This window comes from Crocuta crocuta, unplaced genomic scaffold, assembly GCF_008692635.1.
Source record: "Crocuta crocuta isolate KB4526 unplaced genomic scaffold, BGI_CrCroc_1.0 scaffold369, whole genome shotgun sequence".
In the NCBI taxonomy this organism is placed as follows: domain Eukaryota; kingdom Metazoa; phylum Chordata; class Mammalia; order Carnivora; family Hyaenidae; genus Crocuta; species Crocuta crocuta.
The window spans coordinates 6340781-6359317 of NW_027529441.1; positions in this window are offsets into that span (position 1 = coordinate 6340781).

An 18537-nucleotide genomic window follows, 5' to 3' on the forward strand; every position below is an offset into this window, starting at 1 on the left:
TCTATATCTATCTATCTATCTATCTATCTATCTATCTATCTATCTATCTATCATCTATCTATCTATCTATCTATCTATCTATCTATCTATCTATCATCTACCTATCTAGCTTCTGCCTGGTTAGAAAATCAGGCAGAGTTTCTACACTGCAATTTAATTTTGAAGACAATTTTCTCTTCTGATAATCTCAGTTTTTGGTCTTAAGCCTATCAACTGATTGAATGAGGCCCACCATGTTGCAGAAAATAATATTCTTTACCCGAAGTCTACTGATTTAAATGTTAATCATATCTAAAAATTACCTTCAGAACAATATATAGAGTGGTATTTTACCAACAACTGGGCTCCATTACTTGGCTAAGTTGACATATAAAATTAACTATCACACATACACTGAGAATCTTGCATTTAAAATTGAAGACCATTTCTACAAATGGGGCAAAGGGCCAACAAGTCAGTGAAAATGTGTCCATGATCTACAGACAATTTTCCCGTAATAATACCACTGATTCAGGGTGAAGAAATGAGGATAAGTTCAGCAAAGACGCAGACCTTCTATTAAAGACATGCCTTTAGATAAAAATTCTCTAGTTAGGATAACATAACTTTCCCTTGCAGATATCATGGTATCCAAAAATGAGTACTATCTCAGTATGGATAATAAAAGAAAAATGGAGAGCAATAAGCAAAGGAAAACTAAACAAAAACTAAAGGGTTTATATAAATGTATCAAATCAACACATTGTACACTTTCAACTTATACAAGGTTATATGTCAATTAAATCTCATTAAAGTTGGTAAGATGATAATAGAAACAGAAACAAGGCAAAACAAAACGTCCAAGTGTTTGAAGTGTCCTGGAAGTGAGATAACCCGACCTTTGCTGGTAGCAGAAGATTTACATGTTTCAAGCAGTGGTGTTTGGTCATGAGTTACAAGGAACCAACAAACAAGAATATGAGGTACGAGGCAAGGCAGGTGATTGTCTCACTTCTCAGAGATATATGACCTGAGGACAAGCAAGTCTGTGGTTGGGAATTCTACAAGGAAAATGGAAGCTTTAAACCATTCCAGGAGACCATGTTCCCCAACTTGGGGTTTAGGAAAGAAACAAACTTTAGGATAGGGGCTTGCAATTCTTGGTGTAAGATTTGAGAAAGACTTTAACCTTTATAGGGATCTGCTAATATTCCAGATATTTAAAATGCTATTATGTTTGTAGAAAAGAACTAGGTAGTCTGTGTAGCTGCAAAGACTAACTGCAGATCAAGATGTTGCAGATAGAGGAAGATTCAGGTTCATTTCAGGCAGTGTTTTCTAACACAGGATGCTTCTTTAGCAGCAATGGGAAGCCATGTGAAGTGGTGGGTATTTTAGCTTTATGTATGCAGGAATATGGTGGCCAGGGAAGTAAATATAGGCATTATAGTTAGACTTAATGTGGTTAGGCTAGATGACTTTGAGATGTTATGATTCTAAAATTTATATTCCATGATAATAAAATATATTTTTTTCTTGATAATACCAGCACAGCTATGCTTATGAACCTCTGAAGGTGGAAATTAACATATTCTTCAACAAAATTTCACTACCTGGAACTTTTGATATCACATTTACTGTTGGAGGCCAGCTCCGGCAGGTCCAGGGGACCCTGAAGGATGGATGGTGTCGGGGAGAGAGAGAGTGAGAGAGCCCTGAGATATTTTCTGATCACCAGGCAGGCATCTCTGTCCTGTCAGTTTTGGTGTCTTTATTTATAGGTTAAATGATAACATGACATCAGAAAAAGGAACTTTTACAATGGATAACTCTTTGTGATAAGATGCTTTGGAAACTGTACAGAAGCAGGTTTTACAGAAATATTCTTGCAGAACTATTCCAATTATAGTGAGGTTAAGTAAATCTTATAACTAAAGAATTAACAGGGTATTCTTTGTAAAAGACAGGATACATATTTGTTCTAAGTTAATAACGCTAAGGTTAGGTCATAGGTTAAGTGTATAGATGGGCTAAGAGTCATTCCATCTGGCTCTCAAGAGGACGAATGTTTTTGAGCTGGTTAATGAGTTGTTTGTGGAAACCTATTAGATGCTGAATGTGTGAACACCATGGAGGCCCTAAATGTGTCGGCCTTTGTTTTTGGGTTATGTTTTAGCTACTCTTATCCATCCTCATCCCAGCTGCCAGTGTAAGGGAGGGTGTTTGCGGAAAGTAGACCTCAGGGAAGGGACTGCCATACATCACCGGTTAGAAAAGGTGTAAGTATTAACTTAAGTTCTGCCCTTATCTGTTCCTTAACTCTAAATTAGGCTGTTTGTCTCGGGGCCAGGCTCAATTGTAACTCTGTGTTCTTAACCCCCTTTATTATCTAAGTCTTGGATCTGCAAGGCCCATAGGAAGAACCTTTTGACAATCATCCACAGAGCTTTTATCTAAAATCTCTTTTGTAAAGACAGGAATATGCTTTTCCTTATGAGGTATCTGTGTTCAGAATATGGGTCTGATATGGAATATTATGAGGCCTGGTCAATACCAGCAGCCTCATTTCCCACATGAGCCAGTAGTGGCAGAAAGAGATACCAGTATTCGTTTCTCATGGCAGGAGCTGTACAAACACTGCCATTTCCTTGCTGTGATTGCCATCCAGAGAGACTGGTGCGGCTCCTAGCAACTTACAGTAGTGTATGTGGAAGACGCATAAAGTGTAAAGTTATAGATAGACAGAATTTTATTTGCAGGAGCTCATCTTACCTTCATAGGGCATGACTCCTATGCCAAATTCTAGACATCTAAGATTTTGCAAAGAAATTGAGTCTGAAACCTTTTGTTTCCATTCAACTTCTAGGACACAATATGTGAGCATGAAAACTGAACTGTGTGATAAAATTTCGGAAGCAGGGCAATAAACACATGGCTTTTGTAAAGAAGGGGTGTTAGAGAAGTGAGATAAGGAGTTTCATATGGCTCCCAGGCTTTTGGACTTCATTAGCTTATAAAATTATTTCTATGCTACAGAGAAAGAGGACTAAGAAAGGGTTGTCAATGTTGTGTTTTGACTAAGTCAATATTGAAGAAAAAAAAACAAGAGAAAATGAAGTCCAATACTGCCATTGTTTCATAGAAGAAAGAACTTTTAATAAATAGAAGCATAATCCATTCCCCGAGGTACATTCAAAATATTAAGCGACTGGCATGGTGCTTGTGCTACTTGACCAGACAGAACAAACATTAGCTGCAAAACTATGCTGTGAGTGATACTTAAGATCAGCACTTAATGAACATAATCAGAATAAAGCAGAACCCTTTAAGTTTTGGACCTTAGAGTCACGCAAATATATTACTCTTTCCTTAATTTTCTCCATTTGTCGGGCTGCATAAAATTATGGCGAACAATGTATGTGTCCACTACATTTGCAGTGTGGATTTACGATAATTTCTCTGTGCCAGGAACCCCTAAAGCTGCTCTATAACAAGGCTGTGATGTGCTTAGAATGGTTCTTGAAGAGTGTAAAATGCCAATTTATGAACTCACTTTCTCAGGATTTTTTAGGGGAAAAGTTGGTCCTTTAGGAGTGACTCACAAAATGGGCATATAATAATACTCAGTGTAGAGTAAAAATGGGCCACAAAAGACATTCTTCCAGCTCTGGAGAAGTTTTCAAGCTAACTAGAGAAAGACAACATATGTGTGAGAATTGTAGGAAAAATAACTTTAAGACAATTTATCAGTAAGTATAGTATAGAGGTTTTGGCCCAAATTTATAAATGTTAAAATAATCTAAAGTAAATGACTTATTATGTGGATGTAAATATAATCTGATAAGACTTTACATGGGCATTGGGTCGCTCAGTTGCTTGAGCCTCTGACTCTGCTTTGGCTCAGGTCATGAGCTCACTGTTCTTGGGTTCAATGCATGTGTTGAGCTTTGTACTGTCAATGCAAAGCCTGCTTGGGATTCTCTCTGTCTCTGTCTCTGTCTCTCTGTCTCTCTTCCCCCTTTCTCAAAATTAATTAATAAACTTTTTTAAACATTGGGGGAAAAAAGACTTCACAAAGATTTTCTGTGCAAAATATCTTTTTAAAATCTATGAGTATATCAATGTGCTGATGTGTTACAAGCAAGTCTTAGATATTTGTAATTAAACACTAGATACCTGTTCAATATTTCAAAAAGGGTTAGCCAGAGTGAAGACTCTCCATGGTAAATCTTTGCTTTATGCTCATCATGGTGTTCAGGGCTTCTTGACATATATTTATGTGATGCTTCGTAACTTTAGATACTGTAGCTGCTTTCAAAATATTCTATGGTAAATAGTGAGGTTGATGCATCACATATTCAATAAAGTCACAATTGTGAACTTGCTGGGCATATAAAGAAATGAAAATGATCTTTTCTTGGCTCTTAACTCTGATTTTACATTTTGAAATTAGATTTCACTCAATGTTTTCCAAATTGGTAGCTTGCACCATATACTGCCTTCATTAAGCATGTTCTGTTTTTACTTACCCTTTTTAATGGCATGCATCCAAAAAGAAAATTACTTCAAATGAAAGGAAAGATACATTTAACTTTTTTTTTTCTGAAGCAACACATCAGAACCCAGATAAGTGTATATGATTTATCTCACCTCTTTTGGAATCTGAAAAGCACACGGACCTTCTTGTAAGATAGCCAGCCAAAATCACTTTTTTTTTGGATGACACAAATTGTTCTGAACAAATCAAATAGCAAATCATAAAATTTTACTTTATTGNAAAATACAAGCAATCTTTCCATAAAACTAGAAATACATGTACCCGGGCACACACACACGTGTGTATGTACAATTGTGTCTTAGAAGTCTTTCTCTCTGTGAATGGCTGTTTGTCATAGACTTTTAACAATGGCAACATCATAAAGAAACACATTGTGAACCAGTTAAAAAATCCCAAACCGTTGTTGATAAGAGATGTATGGGTCAATGTTCTAGAGAATCACATTTCTTTCTTCTCAGGTGCTTGTCAAAAGGAGACATCTAGTACAATATGGAAAAGTTGACTCAGGAAATTTTAAATCTCTGAAAAGTGGACAAATTGTCCTGGATAGCTGAGGCTTGAGAGAAGTAGTTTGGACTGAAGTTACTCAAGCATCTAACTTGAAGACAGACAACTAAGACCACCTGTCAGTTGAGCAACGATTTGCTACAGAGAGTTCTTATGTTCAAATACCAGACTGAAAGCCAGTATATAATGTCACTACTTTAGAAAATTTTTGTTAACCAAACTAATCAAGCAAGCAGTTTGCTCATCTGGAAAAATGACTCTTTTTTTAAGGTAATAGTTTGTTCGTCAAAATGCACGCAGGGCATTTGACTTACCATGTCCACCAAGTCCCAAACTTCTGTCTTGTGGGCTTTCCCAAATCCAAGTCCCGGTTCTCTACCTTAAAAACAATCGCCTAAGAGACTCAAAACCATGTCCCCAAACCTTACAAATATCCTATCTTAAATTTTCCCTTTTGAGACACTATTGGCACATCTGAAGGCTGATCATCTCTCTGTCACACAAGTAATGAATTTAGCTTTGCTCGATCATCATGTTTTTGTCATGGTCTTTTAAAGGAAATTTATAGTTAAGTAGTAATTGAATATTAGAGTGGGTAAATCAAAACTTAAAGAGTTCTTCGATATTGCTGTGAATATTATGAAAAGCCACCAAGTCAAACGCTAATAAAATTACTGCTTGATTAAGAACAAGGATTTGATGAATGTAGGTTACATTTTTCTAACTTCAGAAGTATTATATCCAATAATGTTTATATTCCCACACTACTCATGTTATTCTTTGTCAAGTGTGGTGGGGATGCTGTAGATCAAAATTAACCCTCCACTGCTTCATTCCTTCCTTCCTTCCCATCTCCTTTCTTTTTCATATTTTTGATAGTGTTTTATTCCTTTTGAGTCCTTGTTATTTTTATCACTTATGGCTGTCCGAGAGTAGTCTTTACCCCAGTGAAAGACTACTCATTGAAGATCTGCTTGCCCTTTATTGGCAAATACTCTGGGAGTTTTCAAATTATAATGTCTCATTTCTCCTATCGGTGATGGAAAGTCAACATTTATGAATGACAAATGTAGAAGACCTATTGTTTCCTAACCTTATTGGTGAATAAAAAATTGGAATGATTAACAAACACTAATGAGATTGTACCTATAAGATGTGTAGGAAGGATATTTTTGTGTTGTTACTGAATGAGCATTATAATGACTCCTTGTCACTATTTCTGAAACGTCATGGTCATTGTAAGAAATTTAATGCACCATTGATTACTTTCATTGAGAGTGAAAACAAAATAATATGTGAAGGAAACCTCATTAAAATAAAGTGATATTTTTTGTTGTTGTTTGCCTGGCAATTTACAGTATAGTGTTTCCATAGTTGATATGAAGCATCCAAGAGCAGAAACAACTTTTTCTCAGATTTGGAGACATAAATCTAGGTCAAGAAAAGGGAAGTATTGAAAGCACACCATTATTTAGAACATATATAAATAATAAAAAATACAACTGATTGTAGAGGTATACTTTTGAAGATGAATTGGTGGATTGGAGACTGTCTCCAGGACAGCCTTGGGAGGCATGTGCTAAAAATAACAGGGCCACATGAGAGAAAGAGCCCAGGAGAAGTCATTGCCTTCTAGGAACACTTGGATCGAACAGGGACAAGCTGACACCATAGAAAATTCATGAAATTTTTAGGCCCTGCCATTTCTAATGGACTTATCCTGAGTTCTTATGATTGAAATGCAGGTTTCTGATTAATTTCTATGGGGAGACACTTCATCCTCTGCCTCTGTCTGACTGCCTTGATTAAACACAAAGGATAGAGAGAACCTTCAGAGGAGAGAGATACTTGGGAATTTTGTAGGCAAAAGCAAAGGGAACTTGAAATCAAGAGAATAGCCTCACTCATGGAAATGACCCCACCATTATGTCCTGACAGAGTTGTGTGCAGAGAAGGGGGTATGGCATGGGATTGCTTTGGCCTTCTAGGTTTGCTGTAAGGCCAGGTGGGGCCTAGAAGGGCCGAGCTTTGGGCTGCAATCAGCCCTTTCCACTTCCTCTGATTTATTGTATAGGTAATATAACTTTTTATTTTATGCAGTGAGCTGAACAAAGGTAGGAAGCATTGCCTTCTAGAACCTGGTTGGCCTCCCCCACCACCAGCCCAACTGGGATTATCCTGGCTGCTGGGCACTTATATACATTGAAGACAGAATACTTCACAGGGTTCCATGTGGTCACTTCTGGCCCATAGGGCACTGGCCATTGGAGGGAGAACTGCAGAGCCCTTCAGAGCCATGAAGAATCCTCTGCCTGCCATGGAGATGTTTTTTTCAGCCAACCCTGGAGCAGCTTTGTAGTGCTCTGCTGATAATGCATGAATGCTTTAGACAAGTCCCAGGTCTCCTTCAGAAGGGAGAAAAGAGCCAGCCAAAGGGTGCTCTTCTCAGACTGAAGCATGTGGAAAAGGCAATGAGAAGAATAAACTAATGACAGAAGCCACCAAATCCCTCCAGTCATGTGTGGTGGAGGCAAGCTCTTCAATATTGCAAGTTCTGTGTTTGGTGGCACTTGAAATTCTGAACAAGGTTTCATCTGATGACACAATAGACTTTCTTGGCAAAGGACAGAAAAGAAAGCCCTGTAAACTTTCCCAAGTGACTACTGTTAATGACATTGTAGAAGCATTACAGAATAATGGAGAAAAACTTCAGAAGAAAATAAAGAAATGTTTGAATAAAAATGCTCATCTTTAGCATAGTCCAGAACTGCTCAACCAAGAGGGAAGAGGAAGAGGGAGGGAAGAAAAAGTGTGTGAAAAGAAGGAACATGGAGAAATGCCAGAACACTCAAATGCACAAGTGAAACAGGTCATGAATGATAAAGTGAGGCAATTAAAATCTCTGGCTGAAACCATACTGAGGACCAGATGTTTCCTGATATTGGGAGAAATCACATGTATAGCAGGGACTTGGAAGTAGAGAAACAGAGGGAAGCAGAAAATGGCCATCATCCAGTCTGTTGGTCAGAAGTGGGTCTAAAGAGTGTCATTGATGATGTTACCTTAAATATATCCTTTAAAAGAACTGAAAGAGAAAAAAAGTAAAAACAAGAAATATCCAGACAGTTGTGTGAAGAAAATCAAATGAATGAAGAGCGTACAGGAAAAATTTTAAAAAATTCAAACCATGCAAGTATCTGCAGTCTGAAAATTTCCCTGTTTGAAAGTTAGATCCAGAAGCTTCAGCTTCAGCTTCAAATAGTGCCTGCATTAAGAACATGTAATATAACTTGACAGAAAATTGGTTGAGGAGAAAACACTGCTTAGAAATAGAGAAGAAATTTCCCAATATGTGTAGAAACATCAAGTCTACATATCAAATATGCAACTTTTACAAGAAACTGGCAGAAGACATGAACAAAGAATTGGAGAGAACCACTCTCTCCTATCAAAAGAAGATTCTCTTCTAAGAGAAAAGAATTCAAGAAAGTAGGAGGCAGCTCTGTTGATTGAGAGAAAGATCAAGATGCTTTATAACAGGTAAGTTGGAACTAAGTTTGAGTCCAACTTCCGGGTTTTCTGAAGTCGCCATTTTGCTTTTGTTACTCCACCAATAGCCCACAGAAGTGCAGACACATCCGGAGATTCCCTGGGTCATTAGGGCTCCTGGAAAGGGGGCAGGTCATGCTGTGAAAGCTCAGGAATCCTGGCTAACCTTACCCTTTGACAGAGCAGGGCAAAAAGTAGCAGGTACAGAATGAATTTGATGAATTTGGAGCATGACTAGCACACTTGGCTATATTTGACTGAAACTCTGTGTGTGTGTGTGTGTGTGTGTGTGTGTATGTGTGTGTGTGTGTTTGCATACATTAACATCTATTTGTTTAATAAATTTCTAATGAGCTTCTGCAATGTTTTCAGCACTATTCTAGATGCTTGGAATTTAGCATCTAGAATAGAAAAAACAACCCAATGAGACCTGTGGACCCACAGAGCTTATATTCTAGCAAAGAGCAAGTCAGATAATAATGAACAAATAAGCATATATATAGTATTAAGTACTATGCAGACAATTACAATAAGGCGATTGGATAATGGAGGTTATAGAATAAGATCAAAGAGGTCACTGTCATCTAACAGATGAGAGGAAGACAGCCCAAGAATGACAGGGAACACAATATTCCAGGCAGAAAGAAGGGGTAGTAGCATAAAGGTCCTGAGACCTTGGTTTCTGGGATTAGGAGAAATGGAGCAAAGAGCACAGGGTAGAGGAGAGTGGTGGAGGTTGAATAGGGCCAGTTGTACAACACACTGGTGCAGTGTGTAATACCAGGGAAAGGTTTAGTCCTTGTTGGGGGAAGAGGGAGGGAGACATGATGTGATGTGTGTTTTGCACATATCTCTTTGGTTGTGCAAAAAATTGAATTTCGAGAGAGGCCAGTATTTTGCTGAGTGATCATAAAGCTGTCTGCAAGAGAGCACTGGGGGCTGACACTGGAGTGGTCATCATGTCTGTTTGGCACTACTTTCAAAGCCTTAGCTAAATCTCTGCAGGAAATCTCTGAAAAAAGTCAACAAGGTATAGGTTTATATCCAGAAAGATCTTGTGGTTTTGTTGTTGTTGTTGTTGTTTTGTTTTGTTTTTTACAAGACAAAATATGGTGTAAAGCATGTCTATCTTGGACTTCAGTGTAGTTTCTGCAATACCTGAAGGCCTTCAGGACCAGGTGGTATCACCTGTCAGGTGGCCTAACAATAGTGGGCCATCCTCATTCCCGAGGATGATGCATTTACAACATGTGTTGAGTTGATATGATACTACTTGTAGGGGTTACAATGATGAATAATAAGTTTAGACCCTCTGCGTGCACAGCTAATGGAAAAGACTCATGAACTAAATATGGTCCTGAATATGGTGCACACAATCATAGCTGACATCATGAATAGCTTTCTAACAGTTCTTGCAGCAGGCTGAAGGTAGGGTGGGGAGGGTCGGGAAAGGCTGTCTGGAAGAGGTAGCCCCTGAACTGAATACTTAAGGATGAAGAAGATTTATCTGTAATACTTTTCAAATTTTAGGGTATGTATATAATCATTTGCAGATATTATCACAATGCAAATTTTGATTTATCAGCTCTTGAGTGGCCCTGAGACTCTGCCTTGCTCCCAGATGATGCGTATGTTGGGGCACTAGACATGGAATTGTGAGAATTTTTAAGTGGAGTAGAATTTTTATGGGGTAGGAGTGGGGGAAAGATGAAGGAGGTGGAGTATTTCTGTAGAAGGCATAGCACAGGCAAAGACACAGGACATAAACACCTTGGTCTGAAGGGTGGGGTGGGGGCAGGTTTGTATAGTTAATGTTATGGAGTTCAGGACGCAGGCAGGAAAGCAGGGTCAGGTACATTCTTCCCAATTATCTTTACAAATATTCATATCTACCATGGATGAGTTTTGTCCCCAGAAAATCATCTGTTCACAGGAGCACAATGGACCACAGACTTGATGTCACCCTTGGGGAAGTCATCTGTGGATAATCCACTACACCTCTAAATGCCCTGTGTAAGTAAATAGCCCTCCCTCAATCCAGTTGCTACCTATCCTGGCATGTCCTTGAGCCTACATCCAATCCATTCAAATTCCCATAGATTCTACTTTCAAAGTCCTTCTATTCTCTTCTCTCCATCTGTGTGTCCACCATCCTAGTACAAATCACCATTACCTCTTCTCTAGGTCACTATCACTAGGATCCCCATCTAATTTCATGCATTAGCCAGAAAGGATGCTTTAACCAAAGACCTAAGCATGTTAAATGTGAAACCTGACTTAACATGTATGTGATGAATGCACATCAGACCCCTTGCGCTTGACCTCCTGCATCCTTGGCTCTGGGTGATGATTAGCAAGAGTGAACGCACGTCACAGTATGCCCTTGGATAGGTCTGATTAATGCTTGGTTTGTGCCTGAATATTATTAGTAGTTCCCTTTTCACTCTTAAAATTCCTCCAGTCAGGACAAAAAGTATATAGTTACAGAATAAATGGCTCATTTTATGCAACATTAAATGTATAAGCTCATGAACATACTAGAAAACACGAGTTAAATCTAAATCTAATTNTTATATAGTTACAGAATAAATGGCTCATTTTATGCAACATTAAAAAATGTATAAGCTCATGAACATACTAGAAAACACGAGTTAAATCTAAATCTAATTGAAGCCATAGACAAAGAAACACCACTCTTTTGCCAGTTTAGCTAACATAGGGACATCACATTTTTAGTTAAAATGATTCTGCATTCTTGAGGGCCAAATATGAGCCATCTTAGTTTTGAGAAAGCCCTAAGAGAAACTGAATGATATGTGGATACCATTATATATGTCAAACATGCTTGGGTTAAGATCAAGGCTCTTTCAATTTATTGTGAAACCAGAAGAGATTACAGTTGAAAATCTTTGCACAACAGCCCATTTTAATGCATAGTTCATATGATGAAATGTTCATGTGAATTAAGACAAATGATTCATCTATATGATTTAAGATGAAAAACATGTTTTGTGGCAAAGTGAGATATTGAGTCTAAAGACAGAAGGTGAAAAGATGAAGTTGCTTTGCCAGAAAAATGGCCATTAGGAAGACAATACAGTAGTAAGCATACAGCTTCTGGAGCCATTTCCTGCAAAACATTCAGTTATTTGTAGGAGGGGCCTGGTCATCCAGAGAATTTTTTTTTTAGTTCCTCTCATTATTCAGATGCACAGCAAAGTTGAGAGTCCACTGCAACTGGGGATAAACACTAGACTTACGATGAAGAGTCGTGCATCTTCTTCTGATTCAGCACATGTAGTACTTTACTTCTCACATCTCATGTCTCCATGGTTCATATTGGCAGATTATCTTTCCATTTTCACACTCTATCCTTCTAAACACTGCTGTTTGCTCCTGACCTACTGTACATTGTCCAAAACCATTGTCCAAAACCACATTCCTGTCCCTTTAAGTTCCTTTTGGATCCAGCCATTGGGAAAACTCAGAAGGAGACTGAAGGGAAGGATGGGAGGTGAGGGTGGGGGACAATGGCCAGGCATTTAATCTTTGGTTCCATCCTGACAAGGTTGACTTGAGTTGGCTCTATCCACAGACTTAAGTCTATGGAAACTTGGGGTCCACTAACTACTCTTGCCCCTTATCTCTTGAGCTTAGACAGGATAACAGTTGTACTATAAGTATTCCAGGGTTACTGCTTGTATTGGTTTCCTATTGCTTTTGTGTGGAATTACCACAAACTTGGTGGCTTAAAAAAACCAAAACCTTACAATTCTAAAAAGCACAACAAACAGAACATAATAGCAACAGTTTCATAGATACAGAGAACAAACTAGTTCATTGCCACAGGGATGGCTGGAATAGGTGAAAGAAATTAAGAAGACAATTATCCTCCTAATGTTCCCTTCATCCTTGGGAACCCTCAGTCATTCCTCTCAGGCAAGTGTTTCTGGACCATTGTCATGTATCAAAGGCAATGAAAGCACACCGGGCTATCCTAGGAATGGGGGTGGGGGGTGAATTTGCCAAAGGTGAACGCTTTGCCAACTTGGCAGCCATACACATCTCCTTAAGCCATACTTACTCTATAAATAAAGACAATAATAAGGTCATACTTCAAGTTAACATGATACAACTATCCTGTGTACAACTGAAAATGAACTAACCCTTTCCCTGGAAGAAGACAAAAAGTCTTTGGGGTATGTTTACTCTTCTCTTTGGTATTCTGTAATTTAAACACTATGATATAAAGTTAACAATACTTAAATACTATGATGAGTCAATACATTTTAAGTTACATGATAAGGGAATAAAAGAAAAAAACTCCAGATAGATAGATAGATAGATAGATAGGTAGATAGAACGATAGATAATAGATAGATAGATAGATAGATAGATAGATAGATAGATAGATAGATAGTTGGATATATTCATTACCAAATATATATTCATACACAAATATAACAAAATGTGGAAGAGATATTCATGATAATCATAGTACTCATTTATGTAAGTAGTTAAGTGTTCATAAATAAATACCTTCTTTCAATATTCATTCTGTATGCCATTTGTCTTCATCAAGCTTCTCGGTTGGTATGGTTCTTTACCTGGTGAGGTGACCCAAACCTTTGTTCCTGAAGGGTCTATTTCATTAGTAGTCCTGGCAGATTAGGCTGTTATAGTTTTCCACTGACTTTAAACACAGGGAATGATAACAACAAGAAACGTCTTAAGGAATCTTTTATATTCCAGACATACTCTTATGAAAAGTGATGGGGGAAAAAACATTTGCCAGATTAACAGGTACATAGCAGGTACCAGGGGATGTGTTAATTTTTTCAAGCAATGAAATCACATCTGCTAAAGCAATTGCAATTTGAGGTGCCACTTGTTTAAATTTATGATAATCCACTGTCATTCTCTGGTTTCATCTGTCTTCTTCACAGACGAGACAGACTGGTTGAATGGAGAAGTGATGGGAATCACCACCCCTTCATCTTTCAAGTCCTTGATGTTAGCACTAATCTCTGCAATGCCTCCAGGAATACAGCACTGTTTTGGTTTACTATTTTTCTGGCTAGAATCAGTTCTAGTGGTTTCCCCTTGGCCTTTTGCACCACCATAGCCTTAACTCCACAATTCAGGGAACCAATTTGGGAATTTGCAGTGGACAGCCTTTGGGTTTGAACTGCAACTTTGGCTCTTCCTTAGATTGAGTTTCTGACTCACTATGCAGATTTGGGATTCACTAGCCTCCATAACTGTGTGAGTAATTCTTTAAAATCTCTCTCTCTCGCTCTCTTTCTCTACACACACACACACACACAAACACATACATACACTTGTGCTTCTTTTTCTGGAGAACACTGTCTAATACAAAATCTGTTCTCTATTATCTGAGTGCTACATGTTTTAGGCTGAACTGTGTCCCTTTAAAATTCATATGTTGATGTTCCAATCCATAATACCTCAGAATGTAACCATATTTGCAGTAGTGTCTTAAAATATAATTAAAGTGAGGCTGTTAAGACGGGGTCTAGTCCAATATGACTGGTGTCCTTATAAGAAGGGGAAATTTGGACATACAAAGAGACACTGAGATGTGCATGTGCTGAGGGAAGGCCACATAAGGACACAGTGAGAAGGCAGCCATCTCCAAGTCAAAGAAAGGAGGCCTCAAGGGAAACCAAATCTGCTGACACCTTGATCTTAGACTTCTAGCCTCCTTAACTATAAGGAAAGAAATTTCTATTAAGTCACCCAGTCTATGGTGTTTTGTTATGGCAGCCCTAGAAAAGTAGTGCACAAGGCATTGTTGGATATTTTTGCTATCATCATCAATGCTATTCTTATATTTCACTTCCAGTAATAGCAGAAAAGATTTCTCAACTTATTTAGTAACTCTGTTATTAGTTTTTCCCTAGGATTCAGAAGTTCCAGGGTTTATAACTCAGAAACATTTTGCATTTCTCCCCCATTTAAGTAGGATGTGGTTTTCTCTAACTTTTCACAAGAATAGTAAGGTGGAAATTATAGCCTGATTTCCTAAATAATTGTCCCACCAACCAGGAAAATCTGCAGCCCTTATTCTTATGTCACGATACAGAGCATTCCTCCCCCTTAGTGAAACAGTGAGCTGTATCTATTTTGACAAGTTCATTTTTATGGTATATGTTATTTATTTATTTATTATTTATTTATTTATTTATTTATTTTTAATGTTTATTTGTTTTTGAGACACAGAGACAGAGCACAAGCAGAGGAGGGACAGAGAGAGAGGGAGACAGAATCTGAATCAGGCTCCAGGCTTTGAGCTGTCAGCACAGCGCCTGATGTGTTATATTGAAACCACATCATGCAAAAGTAAAGTACCTTAGTAAACCATGAATGCTGTTGGAATATTCTGAATTTACAAATTTTTTTTTTAATCTGAAGCTTTCAACTTCTTAAAGAAAAAGAGCTAAACTGTTTCTGTGTCTTGGTTGTGTGTGTGTATGTGAGGGGGTGGGTAAAATGAAAAAAATGCAGAAAAAAACACAAATTTTACATGAAGCCACATTTTACATGATTGTTGTGGAAGTTTTAATACTGACAATTGTATTATATTCTTATCAATCAAATGTTGCTAAAGGTAATAATAATAATAATAATAGCAACAGCTTTGGTATGTTATCTGTTTGGTAGACAGTGTTCCATGTACTTTACATTTGGTAGCTTATACCACTTTCCACAACTTGTGAAATAGGAACTATTACTTTATCTACTTTATAGGTGAAGAAATGGAAACACAGCAATTATACACCATAGGCCCAAAGTCAAAATCAAGAAATGAGGATATGTTAAACTCAGATCAAAACAGGGCAGTCTGTTACTGATAATGTAACACATTGCCTTACCAGTGAAACTTTATTTCCAAAAATCATGAAACATTTCCATATTTCATTGCCACTGCTCTAAGTAGATTTATCTCTTTCTAGATGTGTTAAGCAGCCATCTCTATGTGTATATTCATATCACTTGCATTACAACTCAGAAAAGTAAACTCCGTCCATGTGGGTTTTTATATATTTCTAAGTAGTAATATTTAATTTTAATTTAAAAAATTATAATTTTTTCCCTTTACATATTCACCTCAAATTCAAGGAAGATTTATTAAAAGGTAGTAATAATGGGAATAAATGCTTAAATACTGCTTATAGTGGGTTAGGCATTCTTCCTAATGATTTATGTCTTACCTATTTACTTATTCATATTTACATTTAGTTTATTTAATCCTGATAATAAGCTTATGAGGTAGGTACTATTATTAGCATCATTTAATAAGTCAGAAACTGAGGCACAGATAGGTTATATAACTTGTTTAAGGTCAAATCTGGGTTTCAAAGTTTGGATGACTTGCCCAGAGTCCATACTTTTACCCTTTCACCATCTGCCTCTCACTATAGCAAAACTTTCTTTCTTTTTTTCTTTCAGAAAAAAACTTTCTTTCTTTCTTTCTTTCTTTCTTTCAGAAAGAAGTAATAAAAAATTACATACAGACCATGAGATCATGACCTGAGCCAGTTGGACGTTTAACCAGCTGAGCCACCCAGGTGCCTCTCCCTGAATATCCTTTTTGATGTTGTTTTGACAGAGTTGACCAAAAGAGATACTTGTGTGAGATTTGGAAAGCAGGAGTGAGGCACTGCCCATTGTTCTCTGAAGGTTGTGGTGGTGAGTGGTTGTAACAGACTCACACAGACAAGCAGATTCTAGCATATCCTAGTATCCCAGGGCCCTGTATCCAGTTCATCTTTCCTGCTGCTGACCAACTAGGTCTATCCCAAGTTCCTGGCTACAGACTCAAAGAATTCTCCATAGATTTTTGCATTACTGCTCATGGCTGCCTGTCAGTGGCTGAATGTATATAGTTTCTCAGATTGATTGGTTGGTGATTTCTTTCATTCCTCATTTCCTCCTTTTCAGAATGTCACTGCCCAAACATCTGCTTCTCTGTTTGAATCCCAACTGACGTGAAAGTTGTGGAGTTTCTGGTTCCCTGACAGCCACATTTCATATTTTAAAACATTTGTAATTTTTATAGAATTCCATATACTGGTAGTGGAGATTCCATAGGTGATGGAATACTCATCAAACAATATTTCAGCCAGCATGTGTGAAGAACCACCATAAAATATAAATGAAAGCCATGATAACAAATACCACAGTAGTGAAGGTACATCTTAGGTATTTTTGGTTGCATCCTAGCTAAATTCTGCAATATGGTACATGAATAAAATCTTGTCACCTTGAATTCCTTGACCAAGTGTACACTGAGGTGCAAACTATATAACTGCACTAAATTAAGTATCAAAGTACAGTAAAGAAAAATAAAGATGGTTCTCTCTCTTCTGGAGTTTATAACACACAAAAAACAGGCAATTAAGTTAATAAACTAAGCTTTATAATGGAAATGTAAGATTTTTTGAGTTTTGTGGCACGGGAGCCCACATACGTCTCAGGGTTCCTGACACACAGAGGGTCAGAAACCAGAAAGAGCCAGCAGATGGGAGAAACTGGGAGGGTCGGTGGGAGAGTACAAGAGCAGGCAGTGGTGAGGGTGGATAGTGAGAAATGAGGCTTGGAATTAAGCAGAGTCTACATTTAAGGGATGCGAGTCCCAAATGGGTGTGGCATTTAAATAGTTGAGGTAGAAGGAACCTGGAGAAATTAGATTTAGCTAATAGGAGCTGAACTGACAAGAAGAAGCAACAGCAAGATGGCTTGTGGAGGGTGGGATCTGGACAGGAATCTTTCTTGCCCTAGAGTTTTATCACCTTCCACCACCTGGCCAGGCTGTCGGGGAACAACCAGCAACCATCATGAGGACGCAGTGTTTAGGAGGTAGTTTGCATGTAAGAGGTGCTATAGTCCATCCAAGGATTATCTGACATCCTGTGGGGACCGTCTCCTGAGGGCTCTTAGGGCTGGACACTGGTGATGTCTGGGTGGCTCCTGGAAGGACTGAATTCCAGCGCTTATGGTTTAGGCAGCGCGACTGTACAAACACTCACCAAGCATGCATACAGACCCCCAGTAGCCAAGTAGGAGCTTGTATGGGGTATCACATGTTAGACGGGAGCCTCTCCGAGGTCTTGTGCCATCCAAGTGGGCAGGGGAGCCTAGGAGCTGGTAGCTAGAGAAGGTACGGTGTGGGAGCAGTCATGAAATTTCTCAAAAAACACGTCATAACCAATAGGGTGCATGGGAGAATACTGTCACTTTAATGATGTGAGAAGGGTATTGAGGTGGCCTTGACTTAGACATAGAGAGGCTTTGACTCCAGATCATTGCAGATAAATTAGGGGTCAGGGTTTCAAAAAAGCAGACTTACAATACTTTAATAATTTAAGAATATTTTGTTCCAAGAACAACCTCAATAGATCTTTATTTTTAGAAATATGATCTCTCTTAAGTGCTGGACAGATTAATAATATGAATAGATTGCCAATCTAATTCTTTTTTTAACTGCTTTATTGAGGTATGATTGATATACAAAAAGCTGCACATACTGACTCGGTATACCTTGATGAGGTTGGAGAGAGTACACATGAGTGAAGTCATCACAATCTACACCACCCAATTTTTATTCCAAGAGTACTTTATATCCAAAGTGAATATACTCTTTGTTTCTCAACTTCATATTGGAATGCAGTGGCCATCATTGTACTTATTCCTTTCCGCAGAAAAATTTTTTATTTGTAACTACAGTCCCAATTTAAAAAAATCTTTAAAACCTCATCTGGGGGGTAACCTAACATAATTCACAAGTGTGTAACACTTAGGTTTTTAGGCTTTTGAAAAAAGGAAATTCCCTCTTCATTGCCTAGAAAATTGCAAATCAGATTTCTCTCCCCAGACACAAGGGAGGATGAGCACCAGGAGGAGAGAAGATGAGAAGAACC